This window comes from Malaclemys terrapin, chromosome 18, assembly GCF_027887155.1.
Source record: "Malaclemys terrapin pileata isolate rMalTer1 chromosome 18, rMalTer1.hap1, whole genome shotgun sequence".
NCBI classification, from domain to species: domain Eukaryota; kingdom Metazoa; phylum Chordata; order Testudines; family Emydidae; genus Malaclemys; species Malaclemys terrapin.
In genome coordinates this window covers 6,099,268-6,119,022 of record NC_071522.1, presented here as the reverse complement: position 1 = coordinate 6,119,022, position 19,755 = coordinate 6,099,268, and the positions used below count along the sequence as shown (strand labels likewise).

The following is a 19,755-nucleotide window of genomic DNA, read 5'->3' as shown; positions in this document are numbered from 1 at the left end:
ATTTTGTCTGAGTGATAAACCTTGCTCCATGGAGAGCCTTCTGGAGCCTGGGTTATCTGAATCCTGCAAGCACAGAATAGCTTAGAAGTGACAGCCCATGCCCTTGTAATCAGTGAAGTAACAGCAATCACAGCCAAGCAATGGGCCTCAAATAGTAAAGGGTGGAGTTATATTAACCATGGAAAGAAAGCTTGGGAAATGGATAAGGCCACTGAACAATGTCCGCAAATAACCATTTGTTCTCATCAAAGGAAACAAACGTAACTATCTCCACTGCATTTATCTTCCAAAGGTTCTGACCCATCAGTCAGCCTGGATACCTGGGCTGTTATTGCTACTAATCGAGCCCTGCGAATGACCAGGGGTTTGGGGGGTCAGTGGTCAAACCAAAAAATAATATTTTTTTAATTGTTTCAGGTCGAGCTGAAATAAAAAAATTTCAACAAAATGAAAACGTTGAAAAAATTTAGTTTGGGGTTGAACAAAACATTTTGTTTCGATTTTGAAGTTCTTACAATGTTTTTAATCATTTTTTAAATCAAATTGGGAGAAATTTCAACATAATACATCTTTCTGAAATGAAAAGTTGCAACATTTCATTTTGGAAATGTCGAAATGAACCAGTACCAATTTTTTTGTTTTCAAATGAAACACTTGGCCAACATCGACCTAAGTTCACAAGTGGATTCCGTTAACCCAACTCTGCAATTACGTTTTTTGTCAAAAAAAAAAAAAAAAAAAAAGGCATTAAAAATGTTGCCTAGCTCCAGCTCCAGTTTAGTTTTGCGTGAAAGATCAGCGAATCTGGCTATTGCGTGTGCATGATTATTATTGCTCATGGTATAAACGATGCATATCAGAATGACGATGCAACATAATTTACTTTACTGGTACCTTGTGCTCCCTGCCCCTCTCCCTCATTTGTTTTTTTCACCCACCTGCTATACTTTCTCATAACCTAGATTGGGGACAATCTTCTTCCTATATGTCTGTACAGCACCTAGCACAATGGGGTGATCCTTAACTAGGGCCCCTGGCTGCCAGTGCCATGTAATAATAACTAATAAAGGCCCACATAAATCAGCGAGGAGATTTTGAATTTTCTAAGGCATTTCATGATAACAAAGTTGTTTTTAATGTTCCTAAGTACAAATACTAAGACGAGCCACAGGCTAGTTATATGGTTTAACAGTAATTTGAAATTAATTTCTAATTAATGCAATTTAACAAAAAAAACTAAGTATCATCACATTAAAACCCAATCTATAAACAGGAGAAGAAATTATTTTTTTTAAATTAGCGCTCGTAAAACATGAACTGGTAATGGCTCAAACCACAATAGTTTTTTCTTTGTATAGTATCTAAGTGCTTTCAAGCAGGTAGTTACTATTGCTAGAAATGTAATGAAAACAATTTGCCAACAGCACACCAGCCCCATTATAGTAGCTGATTCACTGCTTGGCATGCATCTATAACCAATTTTAAAACAGATGTAGAATGCTAGAGTGATGGGAGGGCTGAACATAGGTCTGGATGCCAGGAACTCCTGGCTCCTAGATCTCTGCCCTGGGGCAAGTCACTTAATCTCTCTCCTCCATCTCCTCATGGGTAACCTGTGAAAAATGCTGGCTTGTGTCTACTTCCTCATTGTGTCATAAAATAACCAGAACACCTTGTGCAAATGAGACAATGGTATTTTCAATTTTGATCCAGGCATTGTACAAAATCATTAAAATACCTGCTTCTCTTTTCTCTGAAAATTCCACTTAGACGTTTTAAAAGAGAAGGCCTGTGTCCCTGAATTCCCCTCGCAAAGTCATTAATAACCCCAGGAAAAGATCCTGGACGTATAAAGGCCAATAGTTACATTACATTAATCTCGGTATTTCCCATGATATTTGATATTTGACGGATTAAGCCAATATGCTAAAAAGAAAAAAAAAAGTAAGTGAGCGCATTAACTTTCAGACAATCTGGGAAATGACTTTGGCAAGACTTAGCTGCAGTCTGAAGGTTCTGAGCCAGATTCTGACGGGTGACTGCAGCACCTGCAATGCATAGCAGAAAACAGGTTCCCCTGATCCTGCTTCCTCCCCAGGTTGTGGAGGAAACGCCTCTGTGGGTATTCCATGGCGCAGTCATGGAAGGGACTGGACCATGATGAAACTGAGCCTTTTCTGCTCCTTCACGTCCCTCACCTTTCTAAACAAACCACCCCTGAACTTTGGTTTACATGGAACTCCCTTATACTGAAAGCCCAGCAGCTTAACCAATGAAGGGCGAAAGTCATTTCCCCACATATACAATTGCCTGGGGCATGCAACTGCTCCTTCAATTATTCCTACTCCTAGCATTGCAGTGTTCAAGTGAGCTTTGTGTCGGGCTGGGCCAATAGTGCCAACCCCAAATATACACACATCATAAGTCACCCGCCTTAAAATCATGAGAATGGCATAAAATTCATGCATTTTAAAAAAAAACAACAGGTTCTTTTTATTTGCCTGCTAGATTGCAAGCCTTTTAGATGCACTTGGGTCATATTTTCAAACTGTTCTGCACAAACCCGAGAGCTAGAAATGTGCTTTGATTTTTTTAATGAACGTTTAACCCCAGGATTCCAGAAGCTGGAGCTTCAAGACAAAGACGAACCATTGTGACACACGTGTTAAAACCATGAGCGTTGGTGACATCGTAGCAGGTGAACACACGATGTTGTCACTTTTGCAACGTGTGTGCCAGGAACTCAGCTGGGCTGGGCCCAATAAACCTGCACTAAGTGACTGTGCTTCCTGGTTGTTCAAAAGAGCCAACAGATCACCATATAAACACTGTAGCAACAACAACACAGTGGCTGCTCAACGTGTCCCATGCCTGCAGCTGCACCAGACCTGCTTCCTGTCTAGTCCATCCTCCCCCCTTTGCCTGCTCTGCTCCTGCCTAGTCCCTGCCTGCCTCCTGGTTCTGACCACTGGCTTGCCTCCTGACCACAGCTCAGGCTATCCCGTTTGGTTCTGTTCTGACATCTAGCTCCAACCATTGGCTTGCCTGGCTCTGCCCGCTGACTCTACTCTGACCACTAGGTTGCACTGCCTACACCTTAGTGTGTGCGCGTGGCGATTTAGGGGAGGTTAGCCAACATGAGCCAGTATTTATTACATTATCCCTCCATGTATGTCCAGGAGGGACCATTAGCATCATCGAATCAGACCTGCGTAATTCAGGCCATAAAATTCCACCCAGGAACGTGTGGCTGAACAAGAGCAAAGCTTTTAGAAAGATGTCCACAGTAGCTAACGAAGAAGCTTGAACCTGCTGGTGTGAAGCAATTCTTCCAGCCCAGAGCAGATGGGATGTACATTGCTTCCAAGATGCATCAAAGGGGAAAATAAACCCTATTGTCCTTAGTGCCTCGTGGGATAGAAATGTCTTTGACCCCAGAGCTGGGCAGATTATTTCTTGCTGTGTCATATGGCTGCTGAGGCCAAGTGACTCTGCATGCGTTCACATGTGAGGAGCCCCAAGGAACTTCTGAGAGCATCTCAACAGGAAAGTCATGTTACTGTGGCCTTTTCTCAGCCCTTTCATCAAGAAATCCCTTCATCTCAAGAGGCATCGGGGATCCTTGCAGTATCAGGTCCTGTGTAAGACAAGACAGTGCTCAGACAAATGGAGGAGGGATTTCCTGACTAGGTAGTGTCCAAAGGTGAGATTTGAAGCATATGAGACAGATACTGGTAACTAGAGAGGCCAACTAAAGCAAGGGCCGGGTTTGTTTTCAACACAGAGGAAGAGAATAATAGGGAGGCCAATTATTGTTGGTTATAAAACTGGGGCTATTACTACGTGCCATGTTTAGAGGGTTCCCTTAACCCCAGTGAGACCCGAGTCCATGTCAGAATCAGTGGCAGACACTGGGCCTTTTACAGCGTGTGGCTGTATTTTCTCTGTGGAGATGAGTTGATCTTTGTCTGGTGCTGAGTGTGTGCAGAGAAAGCAGCGTGGAGGGTTATGAACTGACTGACCGCTTTGCCATTGTGCTCACTGGCTTTTCTTCCCTTTCAGCTTTTCTTTCCTTGATACAGGTTTTAAAGTCCCATGTGCCCAAGAGATTAGCAACCTAGCGGGAAGGCAAGCCCTTGATTTGTGCGTAGTGCATGGTATGGCATTACCTGGATTTTGATGTCCAAAGGAAATGAACCCTGAGCGCTACCTTGCCACGCTGCTCAACACAGAAGGACAAAACATTCAGAGGTGAGATACTTGGAGTGAAGTTCTCCTTAGTGCAGCGGGAATGTTAATGCCAATATTGTTCTCTGGAAGATCCATGTACATACAAGGAAGCTGAGAAAAAAACAGGAAGAAAACATAGTGAAACACAATGTACCTAGTTCACTCACCTTTATCTTGCTTTCCATACTCTCGTGTGACTAATAGAATCATAGACTACCAGGGTTGGAAGGGACCTCAGGGGGTCATCTAGTCCAACCCGCTGCTCAAAGCAGGGTCAATCCCTAAATGGCCCCCTCAAGGATTGAACTCACAACCCTGGGTTTAGCAGACCAATGCTCAAACCACTTGGGACAGGTAATGGGAAGTGCACCTAACTCATGGAGGTGCTTTTGAAAACGCCACTGGTAGAAAACAGCCAGCAGCAGTAATAATGCTCTGTAGCAGTTGTATAGTGAAAATTCCCCCCAGGCAGAGGGGCTTTTAAGATGTAAATCGCTAGCTAACAAAAGACATAAAATGAACTATTCTATAAATGATAAGACACTTCCTCTATATCTTCCCATCTCTCTGGATGGCGGTTAGAATGTAAGCTCTTTCAGGCCGGGACTGTCTTTATTTCTGTTTGTCCAGCGATCTGACGCGGTTTGCTGTGTGCAAAATCCAGATCAGGGATGGTTCAAATTCAGGTTTCATTTCTTCCAGATAAACAATGTTTGTTAACAGATAAGCGAGGCAGGGAGTGAGCCAATGACTAGTGCACTGGACTGGGAGTCAGGAGATCTGGGTTCTAGTTGCTGACTTGGCCACTGACCAAGTTTCTGATCTTGGTCAAGCCACTTCACCTCTCTGCGTTCCCCTGGCCTCATCCTTCCTCTGTTTAGCCTGTAAGCTGTTCAGAGCAGGGGGTGTCTCTCAGCAGGCCTTTGGACAGTCCCTATTACAATGGGTCCCTAATCTCAGTGGGAGTTTGTAGGCATTTAAACACAAACAACAGCCACTACTGGGAGATGGAAGGGGGCCTTATCCCAGCTCTAGACTGGTGGCGTTTGGGGTTTGCAAAACCTCATGATGAAATGCCAGACCAGGGAAGCACTGGCATTTGCAAGAAGTGGGCATAAAAATGCAAGCCCTGGTACCAATTAAGCACTGCCTTGCTCCCTCTGTTACCCTCACCCTGTGGATCAGGGAGGCGGGAGTCTGATCCTAAAGGAGGAAGGAAAGGAAACCTTGATCTTGGGAGTGGTAGGGCAGGACAGCTGGCAAACCCTGGCTCCCCTTGCAGCCTGAGTAGCTTTTTAAACACACTCTTTGGTATGGGGGTTCATGGAACAGACCCCTGCAGGAGGCCAGGGAGCACTTGCACCCCCTTGGCTAGCTGTGCTTGCAGCAGTATTAGCCATTTGCATTCAGGAGCCAGAGTTTGTCAGTGAGCTGAACTTGGGGCACGGGATGGGCACATGGAGGGCACTCCTGTAGTCTCAAACCTACCCACTGGTATTGGATTCGCCTCAGAGTCTCCATCCCCTGCACACACTCTGCACCAGCCCAGCGCATTGCTGACAGCGGTGTCGCCCTGTGTTCACACTGCAGCGCCATGATCCGGAGCGAGTGTCTCGCCTTTGCTTTTAGACCCGCCAAGTTTGACTTGCGCCCTCTCTTTGCCTTGGGAGCGCGGCTAACCGTGAAGCCTGGTTTGTAGAAAGGGGGGTTAATTTCCTTGAGCTCAGATAATTCACACCGAATAATCGATCCCATGAATTAAGCCTCTTGTTCTGCTCACACTGTCTCTAGGAGCGGGTCATTATTTCCTCACATGGATTTGTGGTTTGAAATTCGGATTGTTACAGGGCTTGATCACGGGCGCTTCGCGAGTGTTTGATACCGACGCGTGCGATCTGCGCGGCTTCGCTTGGCCAGAGGTGCCATATGGGTGACTTCTGTTCCCGGACTGGATGCGTGGGGCAAACACACCCGTGCGAGGAAATGTTTGTGGGGGAGCGAATGCAAAAGGGGCTGGAGTGAAACCCAATCTAAAAATCCGGCAACGGGCACAGAGAAAGTTGCCCGGTATTTTCCTGGCACTTTTCAAATTCCCGTATTAACCATTATTAAAGTTGGGCCACAAAATCTGATGTGTGCCCGTTTGGAAAATGATTTCAGCGCGGCAGGGTCTGCGCACCCCTCTCCCCCGCATTCCCAGGATCTAGTTTGCTGACACGATTATTGGTGGAAATCAAATTGAAAGCGAATTTTATGCGCTTAGCCGGTCAGGGACCAGGGTGCTTTCTCTGACCTCTGACAACAAAGCAACGCAACTGGCATGTCAAATGTTCCCGATCAATTCACAGAACGAGGAGATCCACTGAGAGACTCGCCTAACGAAATCGTTACCGAACTGGTGAGCTTTAGAACTGAACCGAATTCATTGCTCAGCCCCGGGATCCGAATTTCGGATCTATCCCCCTTACTCTCAGGTGCTCGCCTTCCGTCTCCTCTAGAAGCGGATTTAAACTCTGAAATCAACAAGGGCAAAAGTAACTCGCTGGTACTTCTCCACCGAAGCATACATTTCAACCGGCCAAGGGCCATTTCCCCCACACTGTCTGAGGGTTTTTTTTAGTTTGCAACCTCTCCAGCCCTGTCCCGGGCTCCTGAGAAGTCCCTTGCACAAAACTTGCCGGATTCCTCTCTGCGAAGTTAGCTAAATCCGGCAGATGTAGGTGGCTTCTCGGTGCCCTGTTGCTGCATCGAGTAGCCCGCTCTGTACACGGTACAACTCCCAGCTCTATTCCTGTATCCCCCTCTCCCAGACTGGTCAAACAAACACACACAAATAGCTCGCTACGAGTTTTCCTGTGGGCTCCATATTTTCCCTATCAACTGTTTCAATCACCTGTGGATTGTATCCTCCGCGGGGGCACTGTGGTGCTTTTTGGTTTACACGGCTTCTTTCATTCTGTTGGAGAAAAGGAAAAGGGGAGCGGGCATATCCCAGAAAAAGGGAAAGACGGTGACTAAAGTGACCCTGGGAGGCAGCGATCACCCCGGAATCTAGTTTACCTGCTTCTTTATTCTCCGTGGGAGCAGCCTGCCCATCTGGAACCGCTTCTGCCCACCCTCCGAATTAGAAAAAGGGGAGAGTTCAGATGCACCAGGTTCCGATTTTCCTGATTAGGAGGAGCAGGGAGAGAGGCCGCACTCGCTGGCTTTGTAGATCCCCGGCCGCGGAATGAGAGACCCACCCGGCACATAGGTATCTGTGTGAGCTGTGTCCTTTGGGGGAGGTGAGCCCCAGGGTCTTTGCACCATGAACTCTGCTGGGGTTTGGGCTTGGCTTCAGAAGACAGGTGTGTTTAAAGGGCCGAGTGTGTGGGGTCTGTATCTGTAGGCACCAATTTTCAGAGGGTCTTTTACAAATGAATAATAAAGAGAATTGATCTCGGGCAGCCGGGCATCCAGCGGCTGCTTCCTGGCCAGCGATCGCATTTGTGTATTGCAAAAAATGCTGGGAATGGTTGTTTTTTGTTTCTCGTTTCATTTCGCTCAAAACACGCCCCCACCCCCTTCCCCGGTCATTCATGAATTTGATCACATCCAAAAGATGCTTTCAGAAACTTCACCGCTTGTTAAGTCTCCTCTCCCGATACTTCCTATTCATTCTAGCGAGCTATCGGGCTTACATGATTGTGTGGGAGGGGTGGGGGGGTCCCCTGCTGTTATTGTAACGATCCAGGTCAGACTGTTTTACAGTCTCAAATCCTCACTTTTAATCCCGAAAAGGAGGGGAGGGGAGAGCGCCCAACAGCACGGTTTTAGCAAATCGCGTCGTTTGTTAATCTCTTTTATTTAAACGATGGACTAGCAACAAATACAAGCTCTGGCTTTAGTGATTCTGGCACTAGATTGTACATCAATTCCCAAGAGCAACTGGGGAGATTGTCCCGTGTCCTCTTTTCCCCCGAGAGGGCTTTTTCCCTACTCCAAACTCAGCGGTTCACGGGAACAATTCTTGAGACAATAATCTGTAGTTTACTTCTTTAACTTCCCGAAAAGAAAGGAATGCTAACAATCAAAGGGTTATTAGCCCCAGACAAGACACACTGTCGAGAAAGTCTATGTATCCAGGTCTACCTAGATCTCAAGAGCTGTATCTACTAGATAGAATAGCTTCGTTTATGTATGTTGCTCTATTGATGAATACACATCGATCCAGCTCTCTGTATGATAACTCTACATAAACATAGTGGTCTACCTGGCGCCGTCCCTGTGTATGTGTGCAGAGGGGTGCACAGGCAGAAAAGACTGGCTAAAGGGTGAAATGTACTATTCGGCTGTTCTTACGTATACAATAATTTGGAGCCGATGGTTCTTTTATCACTACTATGTTGTTGGAAGCCAGTGGGCGTTTTCTGTTTATTGTAACTTACACGCACAAGTAAGTTGCATGTTTGGGTGTGTGTGTGTGTGTGTGTGTGTGTGTGTGTGTGTGTGTGTGTGTGTGTGTGTGTGTGTGTGTGTGTGTGTGTGTGTGTGTGTGTGTGTGTCGCAAACCGGTGCCGTTGCTAAGGAACCGATGTCTAAACATTTATCCAAAGCACTCCATCAGACTCCCCAAATGACTCCACTTGTTTTTCCCCCCTGACTCCAACAAAATCTTGGTAATCGTTAGCGTCAGCAACATCGTGTTTATGTCTGGGTGTAAATACATTGAGAGGAGCTGGTGTCAATGGAAGAAAAGAGGGTGAAACTGAATGTTTTAAAACGGGCTGTTTCTGTGCAGGTCTGGTGTCTCCACAAAATATACAGACTACACACAGATATCGGTGTGTACAAACGACACTGTATACACCTAGATTTTAATGAGCTATGGGCATAGGGTATATGTGGATAGGTTCACACGTGTATGGTTTAGGGCGAGGTTACTGCCTGAGTTTTGCCCAGATCCCATTAGAATAATGAAGTGAAGGGTAATGCCATTATCCCTTGTCTGATTATGCTGCACATCCCCGTGTCCTGGGATCTGACATACTTTTTCAAATGGAATTTTTAAACACTGGGATTGAAACGATTTTTAAATACCAGCTCCAGTTTCACACAGGGCTGGTCCCCCAGCCCCGAGCCTTGGGAGCATTTCGAAAAAGCTGCCATTGGAAATTCGTGTCTGTCCTTTTAAGGAAACGGAACAGGAGCCAGATCGGGGTGTGTGGCTGAGGGCCGGGTTTTTGACAGCCAGTGGGGAATAGATCGATTTGGCTTTTATACGTCAGTCTAGTTTCTGAAGTGTGAGCACAGCAAGGGTTAATGAAGTCTCAAAGCTGGAGTCCCCTGGGGGAGGGGAGGAGACACACAGTAAAAAGGGTTAATTTCGTCCCAACTCAGTGAAGACTTTTGTAATTGAAAATCAATCAACCTGCTGGACTGTTGAGAACAAGGTCAGAGCTCAATGATCAAAGCGTTAGAAAATAGTGGAGGTAAAAGGGGGGGAGGGCTTTGTACAGGGTGGACAAAAAATATCTCCTCTGACCATTACATCCAGTCTGTCTACATGGCTAGATCTGGATACACACCGCCTCACACGCGCGCTTCAGGCCAGAAAGAATCCAGAGAATGTGCGTGGCTGTTGTAAAGGCTGATCTGAGTTTTGTACACACCGTGTGATTGGGGGAGATGGTGGGGGGGTGTCTTTCCCTTTGACTCCCGCCCTCACCGCCTTATAACACCCTAACGTAGCCTTGTTACTAACCAAGTGTTTCCTGGGGACATTTTTCCCCTCCAGGAATGGCAGAGAACTTCCCTCCAGAGGGTCAAGCATCGGTGCCCATCTCTGATTGCGCCTTTAGACTTGTATGGTGCTGCTGGCTCTGTGTCCCTCTCTTCTCCTGCCCTTGTGTAGGCTCTCGCGTCTCTCCTGGCAGGATTTAGAGCCCTAACATATGAGCATGTCAGTAGTCATTGTTACTTCGAGTCTAAGGTAAGCCAGACGTGATGTATAAATCTCGCATGGTAGTGCCCGAAATGCGGGCTGACAATGCCAACACTACTGCACCGTACATGTGAGGTTCCGAAGTTTTCTTTTCCCGGGGGATAAGCTCTAAAGGAATAGGTTTACATGCAACTTTTCCTGACAAACAGTCTGGAAACTGTGTTTATACGTCGCTCCACTCTGGGTAAATAAAGTTCAGTGGAGTTTGCGTCTCTGTCTCCCCGCGTGTTGTTATTTTCCAGAAATCTGGATTACTGGAAATATTTTCTTTAAAGGCGGAGAGAAATCTAAACAGTCTGAAAAGCTTGGTGGGAAAATGGTCGTGGAAGTCGGCAAAGGGGCTAGAGACCCCGGATTAAAAACGTGAGGCGTTTTAAAGGGATTCCTCGCAGTTTTTCCCGAAAAGATGCTAAGAAAAGGTGGACGGGTCAATTTTCTATGTGGCCCTAAAATAGATCTCGAGGTAGGTCAGTGTGAAATCTCCGGCTGCTAACTGGGCGTGGATACGTTTATAAAAGCATCTGGATTCGTATCTCGTAAGGTGTGTGTCAAACAGCGGTGTTTCTGGATGTCTCTTAGGGCGTAACTGACATAAAATAGAGAGTTAAACTCTAAAGGGAAAATAAAGAATATAGGTTCATGGCTCTAAGCAAAGGAGGGGGGATACGTACGTGTCAAAAGTGCATAGTTCACTATAGTATGTGCGTGCTTCTAACCGGCAGCACCCCTTCAACCCAGACTGTTCAGTGCTGGGGCTGCAGAAAGGACCCTGGAAGCTGCTGAGAGCATGAATCTCTTCCAGTCCACCTGCAAAGTCAGGGGGGGGGGGGGCTTCTGGTCGGAAGCAAATAGCCGGTGCTGCTGTTTAAATACCCGCCCCTTAGGGATGAGGAATCGCCCTTCCAGGATCTTGCCTTGATTGCTGGAGGGTGGCACATGAAGCCGTGTCCCTGCCGGTCCAAGGCCCAGAGCCCCCGCCTGACAGGCGGCAGGAGAAGCGGCCGGGGCAGGAGACCGAGAGCGCTCGGGAGGCCGGAGTGAAACTGGAATGTAAGGGTGGTAATTGGATTTCCAACTCCGTCGCCTCGGCAGGGATGGGAGGGGAGGGCGTTTGCCAGGCCAAGCGCTGCAGAGAAGGGAGGCGGCCCAGTGGGAAGGGGGCAGTTCTCGGAACACGTCAAGAGAGAAGAATAAGGGTGAGGGTGAACCCCAGGGTCTGGGATTTTGTAGACTGACCGTAAAGCGTGTGTGTGTGTGTGTGCGTGTGTAAATATGGATATAGTGTGTGTGTGTAGATATGGATATAGTGTTTGTGTGTGTGTGTAAATATGGATATATGGCAAAGGGTGTTTCTCATGGACACTTTCCACACTCATTCTTCCCTGGATCTAAATCTGATCCGAGTTACACCCGCTGTTGTCACCTCTTGAGGGAGGAAAAAAAAGACAAAAATGTATAGGCCACTCTGTCCCAACTTCTCTGGTCCCCATTAAGTTTGCCTTGACAGCATCTTCTGGGGTGGTTTTTCCTACCCTTTTGCCGTCCCTTCTTTCAGATGCCGCTGTATCTCTGCTCCCCCCGCTCCCTTTCTTTGATTGCTGTGGGCTAGACACTGACTTCCAGAACACCCTGGGCCCAGGGGCTATCCCCGGTGCGGTAGGAGGGTAACAACTTGTGCGCGGTCAAATCCTGGCCATGGCCAAGCTAAAAGGCGTGTTGTAGAGACAATCAACTTTACAACCAACCCTGGCCATTCTGGGGAGTGATCCTTGAGGAACTAGACTTTTCTCCTGCCTGGAGCGGATTGCCTGACTCCTGGCAAATAACGGGAGCGCTTTCCGCGGCGTGTGCCAGTATAAAATAACATATGTTGCAAAGAAGTGACAAATCAAGTGGCAAACCCATCTGCTAGGCAGAAACGAGGGAGGCTGCTGCATCTCAGGTTATTAATCCGATTGTTGAAAAGCAACCGTACGGTGTTCAGAGAGAGACAGAGACAAAGGCGATGAATAAAATATTAGACATGTTTCATAATGAATAATAAAAGTTCTCGCCCGCCTGAGTTAGCAAGGGGCTGCGTGAATCTCTGCAGCAGGAGGGCGAGGGAAATTCTGTCCTGTCTCCAGGCAGGGCAAACCACCGCAGCGCTTCCCTGAGAAGGAGGCGTTTGCACCCAGTAATGTCCTGCCCCGTGACAGAGAATGGTGCCACGGGCAGGGGAAGGGGCTGGGACAAGGGTGGTCCATTGCACGGCCGGTGTTGCATGAGGCGCATGGCAGCTTTGCTAGCTGGATCCCAGGGGGGCACACCGCATTAATTCCCGAGAATCTCTAGTCTAAGCGGTTGGGCTCTAGGACAACATTGAATCAAGTGACCCATTTCGTGTCACTCGCCCCGACCGAGGTTGCAGAGAAATGAATTTTCTAAGCTGGTCGCTCTCTTGGGGCACACCCGTGTCTTCTCCACGGCAGCTCAGCTGGTGAATCTTTCCTCACCTGCCACGGGTTCGCGGCTTGGCTTTTTGCGAAGCGAAGCCACAGTGCGAAACCTTTATTGTTCCTTCGATGGAATTATCGCCTCAAAATAAAATATACATGGCGTGGGGTTGGGCCCTGTGTATGTTCCCGGAGGGCATCTTGGGTAATAAACAGCCCTTGAACTGAGATGTATCATTAATATAGATTAAATTCTAATCTACCTAGAAGTAGATCTCTCTCCCTCTGTAGGTATGCGTGTGTCTATATAAATCTCTCTACCTCTGTGTGTGCATATATATATCAATCTACCTCTGTATATGTGTGTATGATCACTGAGGAAATAGACTTGTCTCTATTTTCTCTATAAACACACACTAATTATACTCCTAGTGTGTGTGTGTGTGTGTGTGTGTGTGTGTGTGTGTAGAGAAAATATATATATAGGAGTATAGGATCGATTTATAGTTCATTCCAGATGTGTTTCCAATGTACCTTTTCACGGACAGTTTGCCAGATGAAATATCTCCTATTATTTTAGGAAGTGGCCCGGTGTCATTAAAATCCAACCGAAAAGAAAGCGCGAGGTGGAGAAACCGCACAAAGAGACAGACGGTGATTTTTTAATGTTTATTTGACGGAACAATCTGACATTAGCTGCTGAGCGGACAATGTCTCCCCCACGCTGGCTCCAGGCCGTTCGTGTCTCTAGGAAGGGGGGGGGCTCTAGACCCAGCGGGGAGGGGGGGGTTAACTCTGCGCACCTGTTGGTCGTTGCCAAATGGTTCCCATTTTCTTCCCTGGCTCCTTTTGGGGGCCGCCCCTGAGGGTCAATCCCACGTGCTCCTCTTTTCTCACGGTCCCGCCGCAGGCTGCGGAGCAGAGAGCAGGAGTCACTCCGGCGGGACCCGGAAAGTGGCTTTTGCTTGCCCCTGAGCAGATGCGGCTCCCCAACCAGCCCCCCCCCCCCCCCCCAACAGCCTGGCCACCGATTTAAAAGCAAACAAACAAAACCACCCGCAGCTCTGTGCCGGTCACCTCCGCAGCAAAACCCGCTAATCGGTATGGGATTGGTGGGACCCTGAAGAGGCCGCGTAGACAGGTGAAGCGAAGGTGGCCGAGTATCCCCTCCCCGCCAGGAGCCCCGTGTGCACGGGATGCAGGTACCCCAGACATCCATGCCGCCTGCTCATTTCTTCTGGCTCGCAACATTGGAGCCAGGCGTGTGACGGGGCCAAACCCGGCTCTCCTCCCTACAGACAGAAAGACACAATTCCCATTGAAGCCAAAGGGCCTCGCCTGCCTCGGGATCCGGCCCAGTCCGGGTCTGGCGTGCGATTGCCCTGGATTCCCTGCTGCGGATTTAGCCCTCGGAGGAGCTGCTACTCACGGTGTTACTAACAACACTTCACTGCAGCGTCTCCTATGCTACTGGGGTGCCGGGGAGCGGGATGTTGGGGGGGGGCAGGCGTGTATTTCAAGCCCCCTCCCACCTGACTCTTTCTCGCCTCCCGCCCCAAGCCATGCGGGGAAGAACTTGTACTTCCCGCCCCTCCCCCCCTTCTGCTTTTGGAGGATTGACATGGCCCTTCCCTGAGGGCGAAGTGTCAGCAGAAGCTCGGTTTTCAGCCCAGGCGCTGATGGCACCCAGATTTATCTTCAAATTAGCCATGGCAATCCCTCAGCTGTCTCCACCTGATCTGTTTTCTTCCCGATCCTGCGATTCAGGCAGAAAGGGCAGCTCTCTCCTTCCTGGGCCAATACAGGAAGGACACCACCCTCGAGTCTGCTTTGGGGTAAGGGATAGGAGATTGCCCCTAGTGGAAGTTCAGATCGATTCTTGCTGACATCTCAGGCCAGGACCCCCGGCTGTCTGAAGTTTTGGCCCCTTAGATCACATGCCTCCAGTTGAGGTGGTTACACGTTGGGTCTCTTTGTCCTGGAGAACAGATACTACGTTTGCGCCACAGCTCAGAGAGCCGAGAAGCGATTTCTGTCGCCGTGGAGCTCCTGGGCTATTTGGGGAAAGCAACGCTGCCAATTTTCCTTTTCAAAAACCTTTCCTGAACACTGATGTCTCTCTCTCTCTCAACAATAATTAAATGGCTGTCTGTGCCTCGCTCTCCTTTAGAGAGGCTGATGAAATGCACGCCACGGGTTGAAACGAACAAGCAGAGTAGATCGAGGTAGTGACAGGACCTACCTCTATCTCCACTGTTTGTTGGTTTCAACCCGTGGCGTGCATTTGTGTTCTGCTCCGAGCTCAGTGTGTCTGGTTTGCTACATGTGAGCTGTCCATTCATTTCCTAGCGAGCCCGGGCTGAAGCGGGGAGGAGGGAAAGGGAGAGGGGAATTGCTGCTTGTGAGAATTGTTATTTTTCATCAATCACTCGCAATTTGTCTAAGTGCACAGGACAGGACACCAGCAGCCCTGCTGACTGAGGTCACAGAGACAACACAGCCGTGGAGAAGAGCAAATTGCATTCGCTCACGAACTCCCAGATCCAAATGACTGGCTTTGCATGAAGAGGGGAGAGAGCGAAAGGTCCATGTGACATGAGGGAAATATGAAGGACTTTGACAGGTCTTAAACGGCCTGGCGCCAAGGCCTGCGTCTACGAGCTAAAAATAGAAAGGGGGCGAGGAGCGGAGATGGGCAAAGATGAAAGAGGGGAAGAGAGAAAACGGAATGGGAAATTCGGTTGAAAGTTTAGATGTTTGCTTAAACTTTTGGGGGGAGGGCTTTGTCCGGGCTAACTGGGGGCACCGGGGAGGAATCGCCTTAAAAGACTCTGTTGCAAGACAAACCCTGGGACTCAGGCAGAGGGTTTTCAAGCAGACACACTGTATGGAAGCTCAACATATTGTTTTATATTGATAGCAGTAATCTATTGTAATGAGCGATTCCTTCTCCTCTTCCTCCCTGGCCTCTCCTCTTTGAAATGAACCCCCAGCGGTTGGTGATCTAAGCTACGCCTCCCTTAATGCTGGGAGTCTGTTTCATGTTTCATAAAGTGTCACGTTTTAGCTCCCCGATCTGCAATCCTGATGGTAAAGCCCAAGGCTAAGAGGGAGAGGGGGAACTACAAACAGAAGACGCGCAAAGAAACCCATGCCTTGTAAACAACTGTAAGTGGCCCTTTCCCATCCTGATTCCCCCTCCCTCACCACTGTTTCACCTCGAGGACAGGGGTTATTGTTAGGAAATCGTCTCTATTTATATAAGATAAGTCATCATTAAAACGAGAGCTAGACCCAGAAGGTTACAGGAGAAGGAAATGGCAGAGAAATGATTAGATCAAAACGCAGAGGACAAAATGAAGAATGTTCTTGCGTATTTGTGGAGCAGAGAGAATCCAAATCTTTCCCCTGGCTTCAGGGTGAACTTCGTGCAGTGTGATACTAAACATGTAACCCCCATACAGTGCTCCATTAACCCCATTCCACGTGAGTTGTCCTATGTAAGATAAAGGACACCTCCACGTACACTTTCACAACCTCACCGCTCTACATTTAGTAGAAGGCCTTCATTATTATAAAATCAAGTAGGCCAAAAAAACTCACACAATCACAAGAGGGGAGATTTTTTGTAATTACTTTGTAGAGGGGATCTCAACTGCCTTACAACCTCCCCCCCACACACACATCTCAGTAGTTCCACTGTCTTTGGGATACGCATTTGTATTGCCTCAGTCTTTGTATTCACACTGATTTTTTTACAAATTATTTTCAGAAGAGTTTTTCTCCCTCCGTTTACATTTAGCAAGGTTAGCAATTCCTACTGCTCTGTCCTGTATAGGTAGCCCTGCAGTTTGATCCACCTAAGAAGGGTAATAGGGAATATAAACCCCCCTTTTGTGTGTGGGATTTTAGCAGCTAACAAAGTCAGTCATGCAATCGAATTTTTATAGGAATACAAAGGGAGTAAGTAACTCTGGGTCTTAAGGAGGACGGGGTGTATTAACATATTTAATGAATACGGTGATTGTTAATTACGACTCACTAGGTGATAAGGAGAAAGGTATTTTTGATCAAACAAGATCTGAATCTGTTTAGGCACGGTGTAGGTATATACATCCACCCCTTTCTTTGCCTTGTTCCTAATCTGTAATTATATAACATAGTGGCTTGGATATGGTGGTGGTGGTGGAGTGGGCGGAAGAGGAGAGATTAATTATTATTATTATTATTATTTATTATTTATCCTGTTCAAACGAATTAGGAGACTGTGGAGAACCGGAGCAGCCTGCTTTCTGGAAAACTTAGTAGAAGTGTTGTTGCAAATAGATTTTTCTAACACTTGCCCCCACACACATACTAGAAGTAATTAAAAATACGGAGTAAATTGTTCTGGGTGATATCGGGGGGAACTGTGATTTTTTTCTCGATCTGAGACTGACTTGTTGCGTGTGCAACTTTATCAGCCTGGGATTCATAAGGCCAGGACACTCGGTGTCCCGTGAAAAAGGATCCTGGATTTATTCAAGTTAATGTCCTCAATACACCCAGTGCGAAATATTATTATCACGCCGAATTTCAGTGAGGCGACTGGCTTTTCGTTTGTGTTTGTAGCCTCTTGACTGCGGCATGCAGCCGCCCCTGAACTCTTTCAGGCAGCAGAGAAGAATATATATTGATGTCTCCCCAAAACAATCCTCTGTAGGATTTTCAGAGATGAAGTAAGAGGATGATTCAGATGATTTATTTATTGCACGGTAGCTGCTTTTTAAAGGGGTCGGCATTAATTCACAACAGCTGCGTTTATTATCCGCCAGATTTGAAGTTTGCATTTTGCTCCTTCAGACCAGATCTGAAAGTCGCCAGGACGTCCAGCACCAGAGCGGCCCGTCGAGTGACGGGCTGGTTGCATGTCCCCGGGACTAAAACGCACCGATTTTGCTTTGCGGCAAAAGCCCCGTTTGGTTTGGATTCGAATGCCGCTGCCGTCAGCACATTTCCGCCGAGGCGAAAATCCAAAGTCCAAATTGTGTCTAAATGTCAACACATCCTGACCCCCCCCCCTCCCATCCTAACACCTTCCCCTGCAGCTTTTAACAATGCCCCGTGCTCTGGTGAGTTCAAACGACCTCCCGAACCCCTCTGAGCACTCCCTTCTCCCTACTGCCGCTCGTTCTGGGCCCCAGCAGCGGAGGGTGAGTTTGGCTTTTGTAAGGGGCTGCCAGCCAGAAGACGCCAATCTGGGCTCTTATCCTAGCCCATCAAGCAGCAAGGAAGGGAGCGATAAAACCACCCTCGACAATGGCCAGGGGTGAACCTGCCGCAGGACAATGGCAGGTTGTGAAGTGTCCTGGAGAACAAGTGTTGGGCTTTGATTCGGTTTCCCCTGTGGCGCCAGGGGCTGCCCTCGGCAACCCAGCAAAATGTAACAACAACCAGGGGGCAAAGGGGGAGCTGACCCTTGTTTGGCTTTAGGTTCCTGCTGCTCCAACTCGCCATCAGCCCCACGCCTGTGTCCTCACCTGGCTGGCCTAAGGGAGAACAGACCAGTATCAAAACCCCAGCAGTGAATTCGCCCCCAGCCCTGAAGGAAGGGGGGGTGCAGGGAAGTGACAGGGAGCACGGGGGGGGGGGAGGCAGACAGGGCAGCGCAAGTGTCAGCGAAACTGCTGACAAGCCGGGCCTAGGTTCGCCGCGGGCCAGAGGTTGCAGGCGGCCGGGGGTGTCTGGATGATGCAGAGCCAGGCATGGCCGTGTGGACGGGCTGGTGCCCAGGAACCTTGGGTGTTCATTACACGCACCGCGCCTTAAGGACAGCAGGGCCAGCCCTTGCTCTGGAGGACGAGATCTGTTTCCCGGCGCACAAGGCGAGTGAGACGGACCCATCCCTCCCCTCCAGTCTGCAGCCATCCCAGATGGCCGCGGCTGGAGGAAGCTCCCTCTAGCCTGCCTGCTCTTTGCTGTGCGCCGCGGAGGAACGGCGTAAAAAGCTGGAGCTGGGAACAACCCCGGGCTGGGCGGAATCTCGCTCCCCCTCCGGGCTCTCCCCGCGCAGGGGCACACATAGGCTGCCTTGGCGGCCATCTAGGGGTCACACGCTTCTATTCACCAGCCTGGTGCGTGCAGGGGAGGGGAAGGGGAGAGGCATTTCTCTGGAGGGGGAAGGAGGGGACCAGCGTTTGCATTGCGCCCCATCGGGATTATTGGGGGCTTGGGACAGTTCCTTCGGGTGGGAGGGGGGGGGCGATCTCCCGGCGCCCCCCTCCCCAATCTCCCAGGGAAGCGTCTGGGCCGACGATCAGGCGGCAGGGACAGGAGCCTTGGGAGGATTGCAGGGCGCTGTTTGAAGATTTTTGGGTAAATATGAAGTGACAAGAGACGGGTCTTTATTGTGGAGTCTCAGCCGCCTGGCGCCAAGCCCCTCTTCAGCAAACGGAGCCCCCAGTTAATCAGAACAGATCTCCAAATGGACCTCTTAAAAAGGACACACACACACCCTCCCCACCCCCAAACAATAGCTCCTGCGCCTTTAACCCCTCCGGGTGACACCCCCTAGCAGACTATCTATCAAGGGGAAGGGGGGGGGGATGCCCGGCCATAATCCCTTTGCAAACAGACTCAGGATTTTCCTTCAAGATTATCTGCATCCAGGCGCCCAGTAAACAAACCCTCCGGATCAGTCTTCCCGGGGAGGGAAGAACCAACCTTGAAGCAGGCAGACCAGGGGGGCTTTTTAACGCGCCAAGCTGATGAATAACTTGTCAAGAGATTAGTTCAAATCCTGTGTAAAACTCAGCCGTCAGCAGGATGCGGGAATTTTTTTAAGGGACTATCGCTGTCTCTCTGCAGCACCCTAAATTTCCTCTGTTATCAACCCAACCTCTCCTGCTGGCGGCTTTGCCATCCCCCCCACCCACATCGCTAGGAGAAACAGCAGACGGGGCCTTGAGATCGCAACCCCCCCCCTCCCTCCGCCTGACTGACTCCCCCAGAACTGCCTGGGTCCCCTTCAAAGTTTGATCCTCGTCAGCCGCACCCCCAGGCACAAAGCAGCGCCTTCCCCCCAGTGTCACTTCCCCAGAAAACCCAGCGAGTTGCAAAACAACCCCC

The 19,755-nt window shown here is 48.9% G+C and overlaps 1 protein-coding gene and 1 long non-coding RNA gene across 3 annotated transcripts in view; one reads left to right on the top strand and one right to left on the bottom strand.

Annotated features, from left to right (window-relative positions):
- Positions 1–527: 527 nt before the first annotated feature.
- LOC128825662 (uncharacterized) overlaps positions 528–19,755 on the bottom strand; it is a 19,806-nt gene continuing 578 nt past the window's right edge. Inside the window, exons 2-4 of one of the 2 annotated variants that reach the window (XR_008442702.1) lie at positions 18,105–18,176; positions 5,719–5,918; positions 528–4,341 (exon numbers count right to left, since the gene is read on the bottom strand). This is a non-coding gene — a long non-coding RNA (uncharacterized LOC128825662). The remainder of the gene's footprint in view (positions 4,342–5,718; positions 5,919–18,104; positions 18,177–19,755) is intronic. The other variant, XR_008442701.1, reaches the window with a different exon arrangement.
- Positions 17,113–19,755, top strand: part of TBX2 (T-box transcription factor 2) — a 19,294-nt gene continuing 16,651 nt past the window's right edge. The window contains exon 1 of the mRNA XM_054008359.1: positions 17,113–17,840. The gene's annotated coding sequence lies outside the window, so the exon portion shown is untranslated. The remainder of the gene's footprint in view (positions 17,841–19,755) is intronic.